Source organism: Argiope bruennichi, chromosome 10 (assembly GCF_947563725.1).
Source record: "Argiope bruennichi chromosome 10, qqArgBrue1.1, whole genome shotgun sequence".
NCBI lineage: Eukaryota > Metazoa > Arthropoda > Arachnida > Araneae > Araneidae > Argiope > Argiope bruennichi.
In genome coordinates, this window is record NC_079160.1 from 89,844,001 (window position 1) to 89,869,418 (window position 25,418).

General features: G+C 27.5%; 1 long non-coding RNA gene across 2 annotated transcripts; it reads left to right on the forward strand.

Annotated features, from left to right (window-relative positions):
• Positions 1 to 1,107: 1,107 nt before the first annotated feature.
• On the forward strand, positions 1,108 to 23,325 carry LOC129988182 (uncharacterized). Of its 2 annotated transcripts, none has more exons than XR_008785630.1 (7): positions 1,108 to 1,291; positions 12,039 to 12,536; positions 13,357 to 18,040; positions 18,223 to 18,449; positions 19,457 to 19,629; positions 20,670 to 20,817; positions 23,041 to 23,325. It is a non-coding gene; the product is annotated as an uncharacterized LOC129988182 (long non-coding RNA). The 2 variants fall into 2 exon arrangements; XR_008785631.1 differs by lacking the exon at positions 1,108 to 1,291 and adding an exon at positions 7,086 to 7,289.
• Positions 23,326 to 25,418: the final 2,093 nt, after the last annotated feature.

The window sequence follows — 25,418 nt, forward strand, 5'->3', positions numbered from 1 at the left end:
GGAGACTGACATTTTCGCAGGAAAGTGAGAAGGACAATTATTTACTTTCCCCAAGTGTATGATGAATCATTGTTGAATGAATAAAATATCGTGTACAGAATGGACCTGAATATTGATGAAAGGTGTGTGAAATTGACTCTTTCTGATGAAATTATTAAATTAAAAAATGTTAATTCATGTGAATTTTAAATATTTTAAACTTTATATTTGTAATTCTTTTCAGAATTTATCTTAAGGATAACGAGATAATATAATATGCAAAATATTGTCATAGCCAAAAGAATCTTTTCTTCTTTTGTTGTAGGTTTTTTTTGACTATTTATAATTTCTTTGGCCTTTTTATTGTTCAAAAGTTAAGTATTAAGTTTTTATTTATTTGGCCTGTAGTAGTATTTGAGTGTGATTCTCTTGATGCTTAGTAATTTCCATTTGAATTTATCATCGAAGTATCTTGAACACCTTTTAAAATTATATCAGAATCTGTGAAATTAAAAATATTTTAGATGTTGCATTCAAAATAAATATATTATTTTAAAAGGAATATATAAAGGAATTAAATAAAAGGAATCATTTGAAATTTCAAATTTTCCAAACTTTATCATAAACTCATCACTATCATCACTTTATCTCTCTCTCTTTCTCTCTCTTTACTTTCTAATACACAAAGTATGCAAAAAAAAAAAAAAATCTAAAATTGTAGATCAGTTTAAAATTTAGTGTTTCGAAGAGCAGCATCTGAACGGATTGTTTATTCGTGATTCAAATAAATTTTTTAAAATTAATAAAATAATTTAAATAAATTAATTTATTCACCATTAATTTTAGAAAACTATTAAAATGTTGGATTGGATTATGAATATATAAGTGTAGGAAGCTGAAATCATTAGCACAAGAGAAAGACAGTGAAAAATGATTTTGTTAATGGAAAATTCCCAGAATTCAGTTTTAATAAAAGACTGCAATATAAATAGACGTGTTTACAAGATTTCGCAGAACTCCGGAGGGAGGGGGGGCTCCCGTTGCTATGGGAAACCCTTACGTAGGTTGTTTTTCTCTGGGAGGCTATTTAATGCATGCATGCCTGGAAGCTGCGCAATAGAGCTTTGGAAAGAAACGAATGCGCATACTCTTTCCAGATGGAACCTTTCTGAGCGGCGTCCATTTCGAGCGAAAAGTTGTCAAAGATGGTTGGTTTCTTCAATAGCACTTCAAAAGCTAAACTAAATTTACTATGAATTGGTGAGACATTTGAATGAATTTTCGAAATTTCTACTTTCTCTAGAATCCTGTGGTGAGTAGTTTTAAAGTTTTTAATTTAATTTCTTTTGTTTAATTTTAAATATTCGGTATAGTAATTATAAAGCTATCTTAAATAGCTTGAGATAATATGAAGATGAAATACTGATCACGTATCTCGAAAGATTTGACAGTGTGTGTTTATATTGTTGTCACCAATAAAATTCATGACTTATTGAGTGAAAAAAAAGTAAAAGCGGAGTGAAATTTTTATGAAAATAGTTTTTTAAAAATATGTATCGAAATTTTTCTAGTCATATTTCTTCAATAACGATAAATTTTTATTTACCTGAATTCAAAAATTGCCGATTTGAATGGTAGAATTCTTTACAAATCCATTCTGATTCGTTTAAAACTTCTTGGTCAAGTTTATGAAAAAAAAATCATAAAATTTTTTTCAGTTAAATTCAGAGATATATTATTTCCTAATTTTAAAATAAAAGGAGTTTTTATACAATGTTTGAATATCTGTGTTCAGCTAATAAATTACAAGCATTTTCAAATTTAAAAAAAATAAGTAAAATGAAGCTTTGAGAAATATTTTAAAATAAACAGACCATTTACTTAGTTTTTCTTGAACGACAAAACATACTGCGATATAATTAAATCACACTTAAAAAATGATTACATTTTTATTTTTGAATTTTTTGAAATATATATTTTAACAAAAGTTAGAAAGAGGAGAAAGTGACATTTAATAACGCACGTAACATTGAAGCGTTAATTAACTAGATAGAAAAATTATAATAATATATTTTAATAAAAATATAAGAAATAGATAAGAACGCCAAAAAACGACTTTATAACGCATTCACCTACTTCAGGTATAGCTCATTTTAATTTATATCGAAGTAATGAAGCAAAACGATGGATAAATTGGAACAGATCTTTTGATGTTGAACAGCCGTAGATGCAGGTGCGTTGTCTACCCCATCTCCAAGCTTCTTATCGCATCTGTGGGTAACTGTTTAGCTTACGATGCCAGATTCAACATAAACGCAGATCGAACACATGCTATACCTTAAGCAGCATTTTGTGAAGTTCAGATCTTACAGAATGGAACGATGGCGTGGATTCTTTTGAAAAAAAAATCTTATATCTGGCCCAATAGCTTACTTCTAAATTGACAGACAGAGGGAAAAAAATGGTAAAAATTGCTTTAAGGAAAAAAATTTAAAGAGAGAAAATGGGGGGAGGGGGAGCTTTAAATGGCATACATAATTATATTTTATATTGTTTGAGATAAAAATATATATGGATTAAAAATTACGAAATCGAAATTTTTACCCTACTTCCTGGTATTATAGTCCTATATTCTTGATGCATTGCACATTTCAGCAAAGAAACTGTAATACGACTAGCATTGATAAAAATATGAAACAATTAACTTCATTTAGGCCAATTGTTCAGCCCATCAAGAAAATACCATGCCCTGATTCTCGAATATTCATTGATGTTCTCATTGAAGCAGTTGGAAATCGTTTAAGACAGTAATATTCAAAGCTTCATAATTCGGCAAAGTTTGTGGAACTTTTAAATGGATGCTGAAATGCTAAGTGACAAGATAATTTTGCTATATAATACTAATGCACTGAGTGACATAAAATTGCATTTTTGTCATCGTTTCAGCCGTGAATGTATTGACTCAAACAATAAGAGATTTAACCTTTATGTCATTCAGAGTATTGATTTCATTTTAAGTAGTTGCTTGTATAAATTTGGTATTTGAACACCATTATATTGGACAATTCATACATTAATTTTAAAAAGATGCCAAAAATGCCTTAGTCCTTCATCTCTAGTGAAATTATTTTAAAATGCTGCTTCAGTTTCTGTGTTTGAGCATGTTTCCCTATTTGATACTATTTTATCTGTATTGTATCTACTGTTGAGAATAAATTATGTTTAATGTCGAGTATCAAGTTAATATTATGAATTATTTTTATGTCACATTTTTCATGGCTTTATTTTTTAAAAATTTTATTCTTGAATCAAAATCTTAATCATATGTGGATAAATATGCATTAAAAATCTTAAATTTTTTAATTCACCATTAATGTTTGCAGAAATTAACTTTAAAAATACTATCTGTATATGTTCAGTCCCTCGTGTCAAAATTGTCTCTTCAAATTGGGAAATGACCGAAGACAAGCAAAATCAAACTAAATAAATTAATTACATATAATAATTTATTACATATAATAATCATTGAGGAGGTTGCTTACCGCCTAACAATAAGCTAACGATGGCAGAAATTGAACTTTTACATGATAAAAAAAATAACCTAAACACTTTTGGGAATTGAATTCGAAATATGCGGGACAATTATTGAAAAATAAGTAGAATTAGCTAACAAACAAAATGATGGTCATAAAACATTTTTTAATGTAAAAGTACAATCCTTATAATGTGATGCATTTTTTTCCGTTGTCAAATAATTATTTAGATTAGGGGGGAGAAGATATTTAAAATATTATTTATAATTCTATTAAAGTATTTATTTAGAGTTAATGATTTTTAAAAGTATTTTAAACAAGAGAATTTCAAGTATTTGAGTAACTACTTGTTGCTGAATTAGCCCCTTTTGGCAACTGTTTTCTTTTAAGAAAAAATTCATTTTGTGCAGTTTTAGATTAATGCAATTTAATTTTGTGCAAAACAGAATGTTTCTAATTTTATCAACAAAGTGTTTTATACATCAGATAGTGATATGCATTAAAGTCATATTATTTTAATGACTGCACACCTGTATTTTTGGGTACATAAACATTTGTAATGGAGTTGAGTCCCGTGTTATCTATGTGTCCTTTGAAGTTTAAAGGTTGTATATAGTGAATTTCAAGTTAGAATTCGTAGTAATTTGGTGTAATTTAATTCTATTCTTGGATTCTTCATGTGCACTATTATGTCAAGAAATCGAATTGAAATCTTTATTCTTTAGCTTTAGATAATGAAAAACAAAGCGTTTAATCCAATACTTCACGGTTGGAATATTGACTTAATTTTGATGCGAAAATGAAATTTGTTGAATTTTGTTGCTGAAAATTATCAACGAATATATATTTAGATTTCCGATTATAAAATATACATATTTTTTCATTTATTATCCAATGAGAAGTTAACTATATATATATATATATATATATATATATATATATATATATATATATATCAATTTTTAATTTATTATAAATTAAGAGAGATTTCCCCATTATTCCGCGATAACTTCCAAAATTTATACAGCATAGAACTAATTCTTACACCATTTTAAAGTTTGAACTATTATCATTATAATGATAAGGTTTAATTGTCATGATTTTTTTTTCAAAATTCTGGGAATGCTTTAAGATTTTATTTTATTCGCTTATAGATGTCATTGTTGCTCTGAAATTGAAACTGTTTTCATTGTTTCAATAAATATTTAATTCCGTGGTTTTGTTCTATGGTGGAAAGCTAAATGAGGAAAATTCTGTTTAATATCTAAGTAGTTTGCATAAGGAATGATAATAAGTGTAGAGAAAAATTGAACCAGAAGAACTGAAAATTGCGCTTTTAATAGCACAATGATGTCATGAGACTTGGCTTTAATATCACAATGAACAGAACAAATACAAGTCTATTAAAATAATGCGGTTTTAATATCTATCGCAAACTAAGGCTGAAAAATTTTTTCTTGGGGAATTATGAATATTAAGTTAAAGAAGGGAAATTCTGCTCAATATTTCATTAGTTTATACGGGAAATGGGAATAAGTTCAGAGGAGAACTGTAAAGTTACGTTTTTAATAGCATTATAATGTCATGAGACTTGACTCTAATACTAAAATGAACAGAACATATGTGAGTCTATTAAAATGATATGAGTTTGGGGTTTGATATCTATCGCAAACTAATGCTTAAACCAGTTTTCTTGGGGAATTATGAACATCAAATTATAAATTCAGAATTTTAGTTAAAAGTAAAAACAACAAATCTTTCCAGCGAAATAATTGGTTGACAAAGACGGCAAGGTATGAACAATTGCATCATTGAAATGAATAATGATTGACATTTATTAGTGCTAATAATTTATTACCGAGATTCCACAATTTATATTATTTGTTGTAGGCGTTTGTTATCTTTTCATGTTATAAAAATATTTTAATAGTATGCTTATATGGAAATTGACTTACTTAAAATTAATATTAAATATATTACAAATTATGGAAACCAATTTCATAAAAATTGAACGAAAATCGTTCAACAATTGATGTTTCTATAAATTTTACTTCATACTGAAATTTACTACATATATTTCGCTTGAAGATCTATTATGTCTTCAAAATTGCGTAGTGATTGATCTAGAAATTATACTATCTTTATAGCACAAATGAAGCGAGCTGACTTGAACCGAGCATGTGAGCCCTTAGTTAAGCGTAATTCACTTTTTATTTGCAAATGAGATTTGATATAATATTTTTTACAATACGCTTAAAACAAATTAAAAAAATATTTTAGAAAATAACATATTTATCTAAATTTTAAAAAGCAGGGAATTATTTATATTTAATTCAATATTGCGAAAGTAAAAATATATATATATATATATATATATATCATGAGGGGACAGAAAAATTCTGTACATATTTTAATATAGTTACATTCCAAATGCATTTTTTAGTGTTCTATAAATGATTTTTAAGAATTTTAGTATTATGCTCCTGTAGACATTTCAGGTTTAAATTTCTTTCATACTGTTCGTTTCAGTATTCTGAGACGACTACTTTTCAACGATTCTATCTCATTAAAGGGAGAGACGAGGAAAGATGAGCGCATTTCCGGAATTCTTATCCATTCTTTGACCTTGATTTTCGCCCTATTATACTTTTTTTGTTCAATTTTTTTTCACGTGTATGTGAGTATCGTGTCATTTTTGACTATATTATTTCAATTCAGTCCGCGAGTAATCCGAGTTTATTTTAAGCATTTCCTCCTTTCATCTTTCCTCTCACCCCTATTTAGACGAATTAAACCCAACCACAAAAGCGTGAAGGGTTTTTGAATCCGTTGTCGAACAATACCTTCATGTTTATATAAATTTTAGTTTTGATGTTCAGACTTTTGATCAAATTTATTTTTATTATCAGTACCCTAAAATTTTTTGTATTTCCACTTTTTTCTAACTTGTTTTCACGATTCAGTATCAGAAATTTTATGATTTTTGTTCCATGTAGAAATTCCTTCATCGAGTTTTAAGAGAAGATTCGAAAAATATCCTTACTTTAAAATTTTCTTAAATTACGGGGGAGGGGGATTCTAATTTATTCTTTCTTATTTCACATCTGATTATAAATGTCTTAATGTCTTACTACGAAAACATAATATGTTTAGATCCTCAATAGCAGATAACGTTTTTTGCTTCTGCTGACAGAACAACGTACTCCTTTGTTTCGTAGAACTTCGACTGGACGGATTGTTCATTTTTGATAAAATTTAAAAATTTAATTAAAAATTTTGATAGATTGATTCGCACCCAGATAGTTTTAGAAAATAAGGATATATTGGTGTGCTACTGTGAATATATAATTATAAATAGAACTACAAAAGTTTCCATATCAGAAAGAGAGTGAAAAAGGATTTTGAAATCTGAAAATTCAGTAGTCGGTATCGATAAGATGAGTGATATAAATAGACTTGTTTACGAGATTCTGGGAACGGAGTGTGGACCTCCCGTTGCTAATGGAAACGCTGACGTAGATTGCTTTTTCCTGGAAGCATCCCTGGACTGAGCAATGGCGTGTTAGAAGAGAGAAGCCCACGCACCCTTGTTGGATCTGCAATCCCCCGGAACAGTGTTCATTTTGAAAGAAAATTTTAGTAGAAGCTTACACGTTTGTTTCGGTATCACTCCAAAAGTTAACAATTGTTCTGTGAAGGTTGACACCTTATTATTTTTTCAAAAATTCTGCTTTCTCTATTGACGAACATTTGTTGAAATTTTTAATGAATCTTGTGGTGAGTAGTTAAAATTTTTTTAAAAATTTACTTTCCATTTATTAATTTTAGATATTTGATAGATTTAATTTTAGATTTTAATACTTATAAAGTTGTTTTAAATAGGTTTAGAGAATTTGCTTGAGAAATAATAATTATATATCCTAAAAGGTTTTTTTTAACGAATTTTTATGTTAATTTTATCAATAAAATTCGTAACATATTGTAAGGCAAAAAATTAAAGCAAAGTGAAATTTTTATGAAATTAGATTTTTAAAAAATATACTTTGAAAATCTTTTAGGCATATTAGTTGAATAGATAGAAATTTTTATTTAAATGGAATCCAAAATTACCAATTTGGAATGCGATATTTTTTTCTATAAATCTACTCAGACTGGTAGACGTGCACACACCAAATGAGATTGCAATTCCAAAATTCTTAACATTCTTATTATGTAACTAATGTGAGCAAATCACTCAATTCATCAGTTTGCGTTTTCTATCTTCATGCACGAAGAAACATTGGTCCTTTCTTCGCTTTCAGGAGTTATATGAGAATTATGAGTTATATGAGTTATTTCTGATTTCCTTCTGCAGCAAGTCGCAGTCTTTCTCCTTTTTTCTCCCCACCCTTCCCTTGTCATGGTTTGAAGTGAAGAATTCTGCTGTAAAATAAAGTCCAGACTTATTAAAAACTGGGTACAAAACTTCCTAATAACAGAAAAATTTCATAGACCAAGATTTTAAAATAAATAAAAAAAGAAAAACATTTTAATAATAAATAAAAATTAATTACTAATAAATCGAAATTTAAATTTTTCTTAGTTGTAACTTTTTGCTAAATTTTCTAAAATGGCAACTGAGCTGCAATTTTTCACTCAAGTTGAAATAATGTATATAATTAATTGATATTTTGTTAATGCATATAATTAATTACATTCCATATGGCAAATTGTTTGAATAGTTGCTTCATTTCTATTCATAGAATGAAAGTTAAAATTTTGTGTTTGAAGGCTTATTGGCATATGGCTACAAACCGAAGAAAAATATTATTTTGCTTGCATATTATACTTATTTGTACAAAGATATTATTGTAATATGTTTTCATTCTCTAAATCATGAGTTTGATTTCTGAAATTTTTACATTTGCGTGTTCCAGATGATGATGCAAATGTTTTCCAAAATTATAAATTAATTGATTAAAGTAAGTAACATTCGTTAGAAGAAACACCACAGTGTAGCAAATCTGAGGAAAAAAATTATATCAAGATTTAGTTTATTTATAAAGACTCAATTACAGGAAATTATTGTAATAATTAAAATATACACCTTAATACATATATTGAAACGCGTTTTTAGAAACTATTTACATTAAATTCGTTACATAGAGATAGAGATTTATTTTCTATTTATGCTCTGTTTCTAAAGAGAGAATTTTATAATCAGGATTTCATTTATTTTTTTATATTATATAATTTTAAGATTCTGTACAATTATGTATTTCTGATGCCGATGCCATATTTGAAATATTTTCAGGATTTATTTAACTTTTAATTTATCATTCTAACTGGATTTCAATTTATAGCAATTCGATAGCAAATTTGAGGGCAAAAATTCATCTATAAATTTCGTGATATTTATAATAATGAATTTTGAAATATATGAAAAATTATGGTACAGAAAATAAAAACATTTAAAAGAACGTTTCATTCATTACTGAACTAAATAGTGAAAAATTTAAACAATAATATGGACATAAAAAATTCTTAAATGCGAAGAATTAAGAATTTTTACTAGCATTTGAAATTAATATTACAAAAATATTAAGTTACGGTTTCACTTCCAGAGCAACACTGAAATTTATTTTTGGGAATTATTCGAAAATTATTCTTTAAAAAAATTGAAAGCATGGAAATTATTTTAACGTTAAATAAAATGATATTATTAAAAATAATTTTTGAATAGTAATATTCATGGAACAATTCCAGAAAATCGAATAACTTTTAATTAAATAAAATGTTAAGCAAAAATTAACATAATACTAGATGTACGCTTTCAACTTTCCAAAGTATTTCTGTGTATTTGGACAATCACAGATATACTTTGTACTGTCAATTAGAAGGTGCTTGTTTTCCTAGAAATTTCCGGAAAGTTTTCTTCTTTGGAGTTATATTTCATGAGGTTGTCTGCATAAAAAGTCAATAACTCCCTTATATTTTCATGAATTAAAATTTCAAAAAAAGTCAGTCGCACCATTTGAATTATATTTGTCCAAATATGGCATTCCTGAGTCAAGCTATTGGATGATCTATAGAATGCATGTACGCATCACACACGCACGTACGCAATAAGAGACTATCAATAATCAGAAATTACAAAATAAATTAAAATGTTTGTTTTGTATTTTTCTCTGAAATTCTCAATTTAAAGAAAATATGAAATTTTATCGAAGGTAGAAAATTGCATGCAAGACATAGTGCATATGTAATACTATTTTTCAGAATTATGACTTTTTTTATTCGTTAATGTTTTGTATAACTTTTTTGTTAATATTTTGAATAATTTAAATAAATTTTTAAAAGAAGTGGATGACTTTTTAAAAGAGTGTTTATATATTTAGGAAAATATGTATACTTATTTTTATATATATATCTATATATGATTATGTTCTGAATTTTTTTTTGTATTTGTGTCAAATTTAAATAACTTACATTTAAATTTCACTCAAATATAATCTAATATAAATTTGGAAAATAAAAATCTATACTTTAATCTAAAAAAAAGCTAAAAATAAAAAAATCTGAAAAATATTTAATTTGAAAATAAAAATCTATACTAAAATTTATACGCATAAAAAATATTTAATATTATAATTAAATATTAAAAATTTAATTAAATAGAAAAATTAATGATATATCAAGAATTATCAAGGATATTACTATATACCATTTTGATTTCTTGTGCGGCCGCGCAATTTCCACTTTTATAAACTTACTCATGCAACTAACTTACTCATGCAACTACTCAATTGTTCAGTGGTTTACCAGTCGAATTAATGATATTAAAAATTATTTATTTATGTATACTAAGAAACGACGAGAAATATTATCACATCATGAAAAATAATAGAAGATAATAAGTTGGTATTCTGTTTTGGAATCTAAATTAAAAATTGCAATGACTAATATAAAGGTAATTAATTATAAGTAAAGATTTTACTCTACTTTCACTAAAAAAATTTAATATAAATGAATGTAGTTATATATTACATATACATAGTGGCAGAATTCTTCGACCTCATATTATTATCTAAAACGGAAAAAGAAATAGTTTCTTCCGAATCTGTTATTTTTATTATTGGTAGAAATTCGAGATATTTGTCCGTCTGGAATTTAAGGAAGTTTGTGATGTAAAAGCAGCTAGCTGCATTCTTCTGCAGTAGAAATATAAATTAACTTTCCATTAATACAGAAGATGTGGGTTTTAGTTCACTCTTTCTAGGTCATTTATACGGTTTACATTCGAGTTCTATGACTGTTTACATATGTTTTAATTGTGGCCTTAATTCTGTTTTTTAAAATAAAAATTTACTTTAGAAATAAAAATTTCTTTTAATAATATTTGTTATTTTTTGATCAGTATAGATCAAAATATCGTTTCCGCCATGTAAGAATGAATCATAATATAGCAATCATTTCCTTTTCTCTCCTAAAGCCTCAAAATAATAAAAAAAGTTAAATAATTATAGCATCTAAAAAAATCTGTGTATGTTCAACAATAAAATTTTATAGCTTTTAAAACAGGTACACATAATAGAACATTATTTAAATCCTTTTGTTTGACTTCACTTGTTTCACATTTCATAAGAGAATACTGAACTCGAATTTTCACTCACTTTCTTAAGCACTAGAATTCTGAAATTTTGTACAGTTATTCATTCTCGATGACCACAAAATATTCAAAGAGCCTTAGAGCTGTCATTTAACCATTAATATATTAAATTAGCAAAATTAGCGACACAGAGGAGATGTCATTTAGAAGTTAACTTGAAAAGTACTAACTTACATATACCATAATATTTCTAGGTAGGCATTATGAAATATTTTAAAAATAAAAAAATTTAAATTAACAAAAATTAAAGAGTTTAAAACATCGTTTTATTTGCGTGCGAAAACTATATATTATTTTTTAAAAAAAGGAATATTAAAAGAATGTAATGCAATCATCATCGAAAGATCATGAATATTCATAAAAAATATAATAAATGCAATTAAAATTTCAATTATTTTGGGCTATGTTTATCAGAATTTCTTGATTTTAAGAGTTCATTTTTGATATGTATACCTTTCTAATGAACGATAATTGAAGTAAGAAATTATTAATACTTAATTGAAAAGTTAGATACATTTTTTTAAAAAATAATATGACTAATAAGTAATAAAACATTTATTATTCTTATAGATTCTTAATCTAAAAGCGAAATTAAAAAGATGAAAATTTCTAGGAACACTTTTCTGAAAGTAAATGACTACTTTATTTTAACTCGAAGAAATTGGAGAACTTTCTTTACTTCATTCTGGAATGAGACTCTGCAGAATGCAAATGATCAAATGACTTAAAAGACAGCTCAATGAATGCTTTTCATAAGGTTTAAAAAAGCTTTTGTATTCCAGATAGATTAAACGTTTAAATAATATTTATTATCGTTTTATGATTGAGGATTGTTTAAGTAAGCAAATACCGATTGCTTTATTCTTTTTTTCCTACAGGTCATTTTATTTAAGAAATTGAAACAAAATCGTAAACAGTGTACTAGGAATTTTTTATTTGATTGGAATTTGATAGCTGCGATGAATCGACTCTCAGATACCATTGTTGATAACCCACTGCATTACTGCTGCTGTTTCATTGGAGATAGTAGAAACTCTTTGGATCCACCTCAATTGCTGATTTCTTTGATGAGTGGGTTATCGACTGTTTCAGTGGTATCTGATCCTTCAGTGGTCATTATTCATTACGGACTGACTACTAAAGAGACTCGGCTGTGTCAATCTGCAAAATTTGGCAGCTGAAAGTTGTGAACTTGAAACAACTTGAGTGGAATGAAGAATTTGTCACTGATGAGCAAGAAAGGATTAAACATCTTAATTTAGATTGAAGTGTCTTAGTAAGGACCAGAAATGGCTCTCTAACAATCCTCGCATAAGAAAAACAAGACAATGAGCAACATTACTGCAATTAGAATAATAGATTCACTGAGCAATTGGGTAAGTAAAGAGGTCTTCATTTATTCATTTATTTTTACATTAAGGTGTGAGGTGTTAAAAATCTAATTCAAAAGCCTATATTAAAAAGATGAAAATTCCTTTCAATTAAATTAAGCACAATCTTTTAATTAAACATTTCACTGTATACTACATGCAATTGATCATTAGAACTTTATAATACTTTAATATACACATTAATACGTTACTAAAATTTACATGTTTATGCTATACAAATAGACTAAATGTGGTTGAATATGAGTAGAATAGTTATAAGATATATTTCTAAGCAAATAAACGGGTAGAATTCTTTGGATCTCTAAATAATTAAATAAAATAAAATTAGACTGCAAAATTTCATTATAACATTGCCAAATAATATGAGACTCAGTTTTAACAGTGGAAGAAAATAATGCTCTTAAATAATTTATAAAAACGAGAGCGTTGCAATTTCATAGCAGAAATAAAATACTCCTAAAATATTATATAGAAAAATATTTTTAGAAAAATGCTAAAATTAAGTTAAAAAAACTTAGCGATGAATAAATACACTTAATTTAGAAGATTTTTTTTATTCTAGAGTGTGGAAAATTTGTTCTTGTATTTTTCTCAAAAATGATTTTATAAAAATGGCATCCTAAATATTATCGTTGCAATTCTTCATACACAAAAATCGTTTAATATCTCTGATTCGAACAATTTTTAAAGAAGTTTTCAAAGCTTATTTGCAACGACCTTTTTTTAAAAAATTAATTTAATTCCACTGTGTATAAAAATTTTAAATTTATGTTATTTCTTTTTTAAAAAGTCCTTTATTTCACAGACACAGTTTTTCTCCACTTCATCTAAATTAAAGAAGAAGAAACTGTTTTTCCAGCATACGGACGAAAAGAGGTTCTTTCATTATGAGTAGGTGAGATATTTAGCAGGGAAATTATGTATTACATAATTTAATTATGCAAATTATGTATACTAAAAACTAATATATAGAAATATTAGTTTTTAGTATACATAATTTATGGTATGCGGTGTCATTAATCATTTAGTTATTGATCGAAATGAATCATTAGGTTGATTTTTAACTGTCTGTAAATAAAGAGGAGGAGATGGTTTTTGGTTTCGGTTTTGGTCGACTCGATTTTCAATAATGGTTTGGAACGTCACTGGGAAAAATATATTCGTATTTTATTGTTAGAAAATCTATAGTATTCAATTTATTATTAATATATGTGATATAATTAAATTAAAAGTGAACTTTATCATAAACTAAATAGTTTTTATTGTTATTATTTAAGTCAAAATTATATACATTAAAAAGGAAAAAAATTTTTTTCTTCCATATTTATTCAGTTATTTTGTCTTAAACCACCTTAACAATTGGATGTAAGGTCCTAACTAATTATTTTTATTAGATACATGTAATCATTTTTTGTGCTGTTTAAGTGTTAAATTTTATTGACAGCTCTAAAGTATCTTTTGTACACTGTTTTCTTTTGTGTTTTTTTATATATCTTTTTTGAGCAATTTTTTCTTTCACTTAAAAAAAGTGAAAATTCTCGCATAAATAGAATAAGTTTTTAAAATAATATGAAGCATAAAAAAGCTAAAAATAATCTAAGTATTGCTATTAATATGATAGGCAATCCAATGGTAGCCAAAAGGCGGATTGGAAACAATAACTACATGGTTCTTATTTCCATTCTGTAAATGAGAGTTTTTTAAAGGTTTGATAGAAAGTTTCATAATGAAAAACATTCATTAGAAATAATAATTCTGATTGGATTTGGTCGTCACTAAAATGCATCGGCATTGTTCGGATATCATTAAACAGCTAATAATCCATTGTAGTGGATTAACCGGTAATGTCACTATTTCAATAGTATCTGGGTTGTGCTGAATTGTATAACTCGAAATTATGATTATGTCAGCCTCCGATAAAACGAATATATGAGCCAGATCATCATTTCTCTCCTCACCTCATTCAACGGATAGGATTGTTATTATCGATAGCGAATGGTGTAGTTCCTAATCCATAGCAAAACAATATGTTTAATTTTTTACCATCAAGTTACCTGGTTTAAGTGTTTTTACTAATAATATATAGACTCTCAGTAATCCAGCACTTCACGCTAAAATGATGTTTCCACAACAGTTTTAATGCTTTCCTTTGAAAGCTATTAATTCTGCAATGCCAAAATACGCTCTGTGAGTGAAGCAATTTCAAAGATATAAAAAAATCCGGTATTAAAATCAGTTCTATTGTTTAGAAAAAAAAAATATAAAATACTTGTCCCAGTAATAAATTTACGATAAACTTATAAAAAAATTGGCTGCATTAAAAATGACCCCCAAAAAATATTGGTTAGCATCTACAGTTATTAGGAATAGTCAAACTCTAAACATTTTATTTATGGAAGATAAGAGTGAAATCAAATTGAATTCAATGGGAAAGGGATTGGGAATGTTTGAGAAAAACTTAATACTAATCATTCAATTTTCATTTTTTTACCTTTTATTTACTGAAACTTTTGTTTACTTATTTTAAAGTAAAAATGTAGCGATAATTTTTACCCATGTCCCTTTTCAAAGTTCTAAGTTTATAATATTAAATTGAACAACTCAACTTCGTATTGAAACGATTTTCGTAACGAAAAAGAGGATTTATGTTTTTATGTGAATGGCAACCGTATGAATAAACAAAAAGAATTGGATGTCGAGTTTCGTGTGGTTGTGATTTATTTTAACTAACCTGTTTTATTATAATATGGACAAAATATTTTGGTGACTTGCTTACGTGATACGGAAACAGATGAGTCGTGGTTATTAAAAAAATGAAATAATTAAACTTGACATCATGATTACGGAAGATATATTGAGAAAATGAAAGTCTGTTCGCACTGCGTTTGCGAAAACTATAAATAGTTTAACGGAGAAATTTGAAAAAAGAAGTACCAAAGGGCGAAATTGTAAAAACGAAATGTTTAACTTTAGATCATATTTACAGTGAATTAAAAGTTTGTAATGATATAATTTTGAACAATATCGAAACAGATAAAGATTTTAAAATGAATATGGTAAAATCGAAGAATATGGAGAAAAAATGGTTTTAGTGAGAGTAAAAAATGAATACTTTTTCAATAAGATGTGTTCCGACAGAACAGCTGAATCAGTAATTTTATTGCCAAATGAAAAACGAAAAATGCGCCAACCAAAAAATTGAACTGTTGCATTTTGATAAAGATTTGAAGGATTATTTAGAATTTTCGAGCCAATTTCTAAGAATACATACTGATATCCGAGAATAAATTTCGATATTCATTACAATGCATTGTGTAAGGAAGTCGAGCTCGCGAAGTTATTGAAAGTTTCCTTCCAACATCTGAAAACAAATATAAGATACAAAAATATCTAATGAAAATCTTGAAAATGAAAATAATACTTGTAAAATTGAATGGTTTTATATCAAACTTTTGGAAATGTAAATAAATGTAATATTCCTGTATTTCAAATAAATCATTTGGAAACGATAATAATAATTACAAAATTCAAAAATCTCAAACAAAACACTTGTATATGAATGTAACAAACACAAGACTCAAAATACTCTTATAATATTTGGGAAAAAAATATGTAATATAAAAAAATATTTGTATTTTGTAAAAAACAAGTATTTGGACACATGATAATAGAGGGTTGCTCAATAACTGTCAGGAGTGTAAAATTTTCCCCTGAGGTATAAAAATCTTGGTATGTTACTTTTTTCGTTCACAATGTCTGCATGCAAAATTTTTGATAACCTTTGAGTTAGATAAATTTAATTAAAATTGGGGAGATCATTTTTTCTTATTTATTAATAGCATGTACATAAATTTCAAATTCAACAAATTATAATATTATGAATAAATTTTAAATAATATATATGAAAAAATTTAAAAACTCAATATTTTAAACTAAAGCTCATGATATTTTGAATAATAATATAAAAAGATTATTTGCTATTATATTATAATAGAAAAATGCAATTTAAAATCAAATCAAAAGTGCAGAATAAAAATTTTGAATTTCACTCGTTGAGTCAGCTGATGGATGATTTTTTTCTTTTTTAAACACTGATCATTTCTTGAAGAATAATCGCTTTTATAATTAATCACAAAATGAGCACTGGAACTGGAGACTATAACAGGTGACTATTATATTGTAGTGATAATATTACAAGGAAATGACGTCGAGAGCGGGATTATTCAGCACAGGTAAGAAATGACGTCGAGAGCGGGATTATTCAGCACAGGTAAGGAGCCAGAAATTTTTTATGATGACGAGGAGTTTCAACTCCTTGAAAATATAAGGATCACGCACATGACGGTATGGAGCACTAATACAAGGGTATTAAGCAGCAGTGTCGGATGAAGTCACTGGTTAGGCACGGATATATATATATATATATATATATATATATAAATTGATTGTAAATAAAGTTAGTTAGCTCAGATTAAATTCTCCTCGGAACGCGTAATCGATGTCGGAGCGGTACTGGGGGTCCATGGTTAGACCATTCACCATCTACAATAATGATATCCCCTGCCTCAGAAATTGCCTTACCCAAATATGTCTATTGGCCGACGACACTGCTCTCATGAGCACCAGTGCATCCAGAATGATAATGGAACAACAACAAAAAAATACTTTGGCCGATGGTTAATCATGTGGGAAATAAAAGTTAACGCAGACAAATGTCAAGGAGTTAATTTCACCAGAAGAAAAATTGTTCGGATACCCCCCCCCCCGTCCCCCCTAGAATTATATAAAAATCCTAATTGAATGGAGCATTAATACAAAGTATTTAGGAGTAATACTTGACAAAAAGTTTATAAGGATCACATCACTCAAGTAAGAAATAAATTTTAGGCCATGAAAGCAAAATTATCCCACTCGTAAGCAGGAAAACAAAACTCTCTCTGAGAAACAAGCTTTTGCTCTACAAGGCAATGCTTAGATCCAACATGAGCTAGGCATCCCCTGTGTGGTTCACAGCCACTAAATCACAGATTAATAAACTGGAAAAATTACGAAACATAGTTGTAAGGCAAATAAAGACTTCCCATAGTTTATCAGAAATAAATATATCCAAAAGGATCTAAACCTTCCCTCCGCAATAGAATTCTTTCAAAAACTAGCAAATAATTTCTTCAATAAAATACACCTTCTGTCAAACCCCGCGATCTAAGCAATACCGACCTACGATCCCCTCAACCCAGAAAAGGAAGGAGACCTCGTGCCCTTGTCCCTTAATTCACCAGCTGTGCTGCCAGAACCTTCCATGTACCACTGACGGGAAGCATTGGAAAGGAAACGACACCATGGAGCTCATCCCCTCCCCCAAATGCGGACCAGGCATTTTTAGGACTTGTGAGGAAAGCCCAAAGGAATGAGACTGAAATGAGCAAAGACAAGATGACAACCATTTGAACCTGACCAGCTGAGCCGAACGCTCCAGATGTTACACGCAGGTGAGCAAATAACTTTTTTTTGTTGCTGTTGTACTAAAGAAAGTATGAATGTGGATACATATTAAATGATGAATGAATGATTGTGTGTGTGAGTTTCTACCACATCTCTAATAAATAATTAACTGTTAATATTCACGATCATAAGGTTAAATCAATACTAACGAGGTTTTAATTAATTAAAGGTTAGGCGTCGAAGATTGTGAACCATTGAGATCAGGTGCTCCGTCAAAACAACCTCATCAGTAATGAATTATCTCAGACTTGTTGCATTTAAAGGGCTAAGCAATCGTCTACATTTGTGATCCGGTTTCTTTGACCGCTCTTGCTGTGTGGATCTGATGCCTACTCCAACATAAACTCTGTTCGTGTCTCAGTTTCTTAGACCTCTTTTGGATGTTTCTACTATCAGGTACATACCTACTTACAAACACGACACCTCTTTTCCCAAATTTATTTATATTTTAATTAAAGGAACATTCTCAATTTCCCTGGCATGCTTGCTTGTTGCCAATTACTTCAGAAAATAAGGGGTATTTCAAATTTCCATGAATTTTAGCTTCTTATCACAGTAACGAACCAATTTAAAGAAAATATGTTTGTATTGATAAGAAATTACTGTTTTTTGCCTCAGAATAGTTATTGTTGCTCATTCCCAAGCATTTAAGTTACTATGCATTTTGTTGTTTTTCAATAAAAATATGTTCCATTTCCTGGATTCTCCTATCCAAACCGTCATAACATTTTAATACATTTAATTTGCAGTATCCCTTATTTTGTAGAGGAATTAACATTTATAAAAATAGAAATTGTTGAATGTAGTGTAACATGAGAAGGAAACACATAATATTTATAAACTTACTTTAAAACGAATAATATCTTGTAAATCAATTTAGAAGTTGAAATTAATTCTCATATTTCAAGTAGAATGTTCAATGTCCATTTCAATTAATTTTTCTCTGACATTTATTTTGTTATAAATATTTACTCAATGATAGGGTATAAGCTTTTATCTTATTTTCGACTACTGCTCGGCTTATTAACCTCCAGAACAAATTTCAGTTAAATCAAATGGGTGCCCTTAATCTAATCATTGGTTAATCAGACTCCCGCATCATTTGTGATAATTCAAAATAATTGCTAGGCTTATAAAAAGAAAAAAATGACAAATATTCAACAAAGATGGTTCTGTTTTTAAATATTTCTTACGAAATCTCGAAATATGTTTATAATATCATATATTCCTTGAAAATCTCGAAAAGAAAGACAAATTCTACAAAAGAAAGAAAATTAAATTTAGTATTCCAATTATTTTAGCCATGCATTTTTTTAAATATAATTTTAAGTAGGAAGGTTCTCAAAAATTTTTTTATACACATAATTTCTTTATTTCTGATAAATTTTCATCTTTATTTTTAGACCTTTATCTGAAAATTATACTGATGTTTATTAGAGAAATTTAAAGACAGATGATCATGGATGAATAAATGTTGCTGCATCTTCTGTCTGCCACACCATGTTAGAAGCAGATTAATTGTCGAAAGGAAAAAGAAATGTTTCCAGGGTACTAACAGAGCAAGACAAATCTTAAAGTAAGTATATATAATTTTTTATTAAAAACAATCGTTTGAGGTATCGAATTGGTAAAAGTGTGAAAAATATGGTCTACTATGAAAACTGATTATTTTTATAAGCATTTTCTAACTAGTGTAGTGAATGAATAAAATGAAATATTCTTCTTCTTATTATTATTTTGCTCTTAAAAAAGTCCTTAAAAATATATTCATTAAGCTGATACTTGAGATTAGAATAAGTTGTAGTTCAGGAAGTAGTGCGAATAGATTGCTTCTTACATTTTGAACTTTTTGACCTTATTTTAATAGAATCTTGAAAATTTCCATAAGCATAGGAGATTCACTTATCATGAAACAGACGAATATTACTGAAATAAGGGAGTGCCAAATGTTATTACGTATAATTTCTTGTTTATATACAAATGTCAAATTCAACTCACTGTAACTTTTATCATGAAATTTTTAAACTCTGAGATCTGGAAACTCGAATTTTAGCAAAGAGCTACTGTTGCACAAAGAGGCAAGAGTAATTAATTTTGAAGACACAGAAGACCTTTTACTATTGTGAAACCACTGCCTTCATAGAACCTGTATAATTCAATGCTTAGGCCCATTGCCAGAATAAAAATATTATTTTGCTACAAAGAAATGGTTTCATAGCACATATTATTGGTTCGATATCTTAGATTTCAAATATAATTATGGAATTACTTTCGTTTCCCAAGATTAATTTAATTTCATCAGCTAGTCTGCATCTAAGAATTGACGGATATTTCCATTATTAACGTGGTCATTTGTATATTAAAGGTTCTACATTAACTGAAGGCTTGGACATATTTCAACTTAAAGAAATATTTCTTAAATAATTAATGGTTTTATATTAATATTAATGATGTATATTAATTGTTTCATATTAATATTAATGGTCTATATCAATGGTTCCTTATTAACTGAAGGCTTAGTAATGCTTCAGCCTAAAGAAATATTTCTTAATTTATTTAGTATGAAGGCGTGAAAATAATTTCCACTCAATAAAATATATTTTTAAATTTTATCAGATTGAAAAATCACGGAAAAAATCACAGTGGGGTCCCTTGGATTTGTTTACATCTGTCTTCTGCCACTCCTATCTCCGAATTAGAGGAATTGTCGTTCTGGAAGTCAAAAACATTTTAAGGCTTGTAACAGAAGTTGAAAAATTTCAAGGTAAGCGTTTTCAACTTGCTGGTGAAAAAAAAAAAAAAAAAAAAAATGTGCGTTATTTTTTAAAAAGATTTTGTGCGAAATAAGTGCTCAACTATGAATATTGATTAGTTTTAAAAGCATTTTACAGCTAATAAACCCAGAATAAGTTAAATATTTAAAAAAATTATTTGAAAAATATTGATTTTATTGGCGCTTTAATAGATTTAGAAATAGGTAGCAACTTACTGCTCCAATACAGAAGAAAGCCTCAAATTGGTTAATTGAATAAATGTTTTTTATCCGAGAAGCCAAGAAAATAAGTACAAAATCTATGAATTAAAAATATTAGATTAATATTAGCAATTTTTCAAATATAAATGTTCAAACTCCTAATTATTCCGACATTTTCACTGAGTTTTTATCTTGTCTATAAAATTCGAACGATAGCTTAAATAATATTGTTGACAAATGTAGCAGTCTTTCGATTGTGAATTATAATAATTAATAAATAAACCATATAATTTTTTACAAAGTATACAAATTTACTATGAATATAGAAAGTTAAGAAAATAGAAAATAACTAAACTTTGGCATTATCATTTTTTTAAGCGACAAATATGTTGAAATATAAACCTGAATTGAGCAGTTTATCAAAAAAAAATCTTCTAGTGTCACTGATTGGGGCTAGAAATATTAAAATCTTTCCCAGAGTTGATGTGTGAATATAAGAGCAAAATAGTATCCTAAATAGTAAAGATAAAATTCTTATTACATTTTGATATTTATATTATTTATCTTATGGAATTGATGAAAATATGAACAGCAATGGAGATTCGGTAGATTTGAAATGGAAAGGATATCATTGGGTGAACACTGGTATGAGAAAGTCATAATTAGTCATCTAAATGTGAATAAGTTACATGATAGAATAGGCATCATTGATACTGGCATTAATAGTTTTTATGCCTATTGTTATATATATGAAGGTCGGAAATCATATTCCCTACTAAATCATCACAAAATATCCTACTTATGAAGACTAGGAATTTAATACATAGTAAATAAATTATGATAAATAGCATCTGGCAAAAATAATTACCAGTTTCCACAGAGTTACCAGTTTCCAAAATGTTTTGAAAAATGCCTTCTATAATTGTGAAATTCCGTGCCGAAAATCTGTCTATTCAAAAGTTGAAAACTCTCTTTTGCTATGATAAATATTAAATAAATTCTACAGTGAGCACTATTTTGAAAGCAGTTACTGCATCTTGATTTTAAAAGATAGCCAGTTATAATTTTGGAATGTGATATGACATTGATCAGGGCTAATAAAGATTCGAGGGGCTGATTTTCATCTAAAAACGCTATTTCTCTCTTTCCTATTTCCCTTCTCTGACAAATCAGTCTTTTTCCAGCCTAAAGAAATATTTCAAAGGCAATTTAATAAAATGTCTTTAAAATTAGTTCTTTTGTAGAAATGATTTATTTTTGTTTTACAAATTTCATATTATAGGAGTAGTCGAAATAGAAAAAAAATATTTTATCACATATAAAATGTAATTTATAATTTCAAGTTCTATCAGAATTACAAAAATCATGGAAGCAAAAAATTATTGTGTTGAAAGTTAGCTAACTTGGTATACAAGAAGCTATTTAGTTGCTTCTTTCGTGGCTTTAATAATAATAATACTAGATAAATTAAAACTGGTGTTATCTTAAATATTTAAACTTATCTGGTAGAATTGAGATAACCAAGACTTACTTTTGAAATATATGTATATTTCAGGAAATATTAATAATAATATGTTAATATGTTTTGATAATCTGACCTATGCATGTTTTTTTTTCCTGCAACTAAAAATCATTTTTTTCCTGCATTTTGTAATATCGTATCCCTGACGAGTCTAATAATCCGTTGCATGCTAACAGGTGGCTTCATATTTTTGGTAGATGGATGAAAAATATTTGGAATTTACTGGCATTAGTTAAAAAGGGGTGAATATTAAAAAGATTCATAATAATAAATTTTTATTTAATGACAGTGTCTAATTTTAATTAAATTTACTAATAGCTTCTAATTTTGGAATTTAATCTAATCTCTGCACCATTCATTTACTGACACCAATTTCTAAATAATTTTTTTTGTTTCTGCAATCTTGTATGCAGTGGTTTGCATGTGCAACTATTCTAAAAAGTTTTGACTATCCTAAACATGTTTTATTAAATTTATTTCATTTGTTATAGGTTTTTGATGACAAAGAAGTCATTTTTTTCACGCCTGCTCCTAAGAAAGTAACTGTCTTCTCACTGAATGGAAATATATTCAAAATATACGTAGACTACTTCAGCATTGTGTCAAAAGGAAGAATCAGAGTTAAACACACCACAAGACAACTTGCAGATCCATGAAATTCTATGAATTATATTTTTTATTTATTCCTTCTCATTTTCTTGTTGTAAATAAAGCACACAATTCTTGTTGATCTTTGAGAAAATAATAATAATAATAAAAAAAAAACGTTTTATTCATTTATATAGAATTGTTTTAGTGTTTTTTCTTGTTCCATATTTATTGAAAAAGTATATTTTAAATAATGATACGATTTACTAAATTCGTTCAAGATTTTTTTTCTCTAAATCTTCAAGTTATTTCTCCGGGTAATGTAATGAAATTACCTGATATTCTTTAATTATAAAATTTAGAAATAAGACTTTTTTTTTTTGATGAACTGAAATTTGATTTAGAAATTAAACAATATGAGTAAAAGTGCAGTTATAAACTTGTATAAGCTAAATTTGAATTAAAACTAAAAAAATGCTTTCAGCAACAATTTAAAATAATTGTAGTTTAAAAAAAAATTACAAGACAAAATGCGAGACGGTATAAACAGCTCTGCTACAAATACTTTAATATCTCTATAATTAATATGTAATTAACATATGATTGTATGCTTATTAAAATAGCTAAATAGCTATTTTACTAAGCATAAAAATCATAAAGTATTATTAAAACAGAAGGTAGCTAACCAAACATTAACAATTTAAACATATATCCTGTAAGGCTTTATATGTGACTTTAAATCTGTATACTTATTTGAAAATCCTCAGTATGTACTTCCTTTGCTTAACCCATATTTTTACACTACTAATCATTACAAATTGAAAAAGAAAACGTAGTCATCATTTCGATAGGCTATTTAATGTTGGAAAATAAGAATTTCTACATTTGTTAACACTTTCAATGCTACCGACGAGGTATCTCGTCTTTCAGATACTTCCAGTTACAGGTTTCTGTGGGTTAGAATTTGTCTCTTATGCCAGTTTAAAAAAAATAAATGAAAAAAGTAAAGGTATTCCTCAGATATGTATTAGAAAGTTCAACATATATAAACTGGCATAAGAGACAAATTTTATATTTTTCTTCTTAAAATTAAATATTAAATGCCATTTTCGAATTTTGCTTTAATTTGAGTTGTGTCAGGACATGTAAATTCCAACGCTTTTCAAATTTTAATTTGTTTAACTTTAAATTTCCAACATCAGTATCAATATGATAGGAAAATCTGAAGTAACAAATGAACGTTTACTCAGCTAAATTTCCGTAGATTACACTTCCAGTGCTTTATAAACTCCAGATGCTTATGCGCTCCCTGTTTTCTTTCATTCGCATCATTATTGTGAAAACGTCGACAGAGATTCGCATATCGTTTAAATCAAACATTTCTAAAAGTTGCTAAAATTTCTAAAAGTTGCTAAATGGGCCTAAATCATACAAAATTTTTATAAACATTGGGCCTCTTTAAAGTTTTTTTTGCCTTACAGATGTTATTGTTGCTCTGAGATTATAATGTTTACTCTGTTTCATTAAATATTTATTTCCTTCGTTTTGTTTGTATGTTGTGAAACTAAAGAAGGAAAAAATTCTGAGGAATGAGAATAACATGAGGAATGAGAATAATTACAGAGAAAAACTGCAGTGTTACTTTTTTAATAGCACTACCATGTTATGAGACTTGACTCGAATAACACAATGAACAGGAGAGATACAAGTCTATTAAAATAATACGTTTTTGATATCTATCGCAAACTAATGCATAAATTGAGCATTACGTTATAAATTATTTAATTAAATATCAACTCAACAAATGTTTCTGGTGGTATTATCTGTTACCAAAGATGGGTAAGTATGAATAATTGCATTAAAAGTAATTGACATTTATCAGCGCCAACAATTTATTATTGTAATCTTGCCGTGAGTATTGTTAGTTGTAAGGATTTGTTACCTCTTTATGTAACAAAATATATAAACAATATATTTTCTACAAGAAAACTGACGCGCTTGGATATAAGACTAAATTTCTTAGCAACTGTGGGAAATAAGGCAGTAGTTCACACAAACTGAACTAACATTGTTCAATAACTGATATTTCTATTAATTTTATTAACTACTGAAATTATGTAGATTTCGGCTGAAGGTCTATTACGTCTGCAATATTATGTGGAGAACAAGGAAATGTACTATCTTTATAGCGAAAACGGAACATATGAACAAGAACCACACCTGCAAGAATTGCTTGAATTAAATTCAAAATTCATTAAATTCAAAAAATTAAATTTTTATT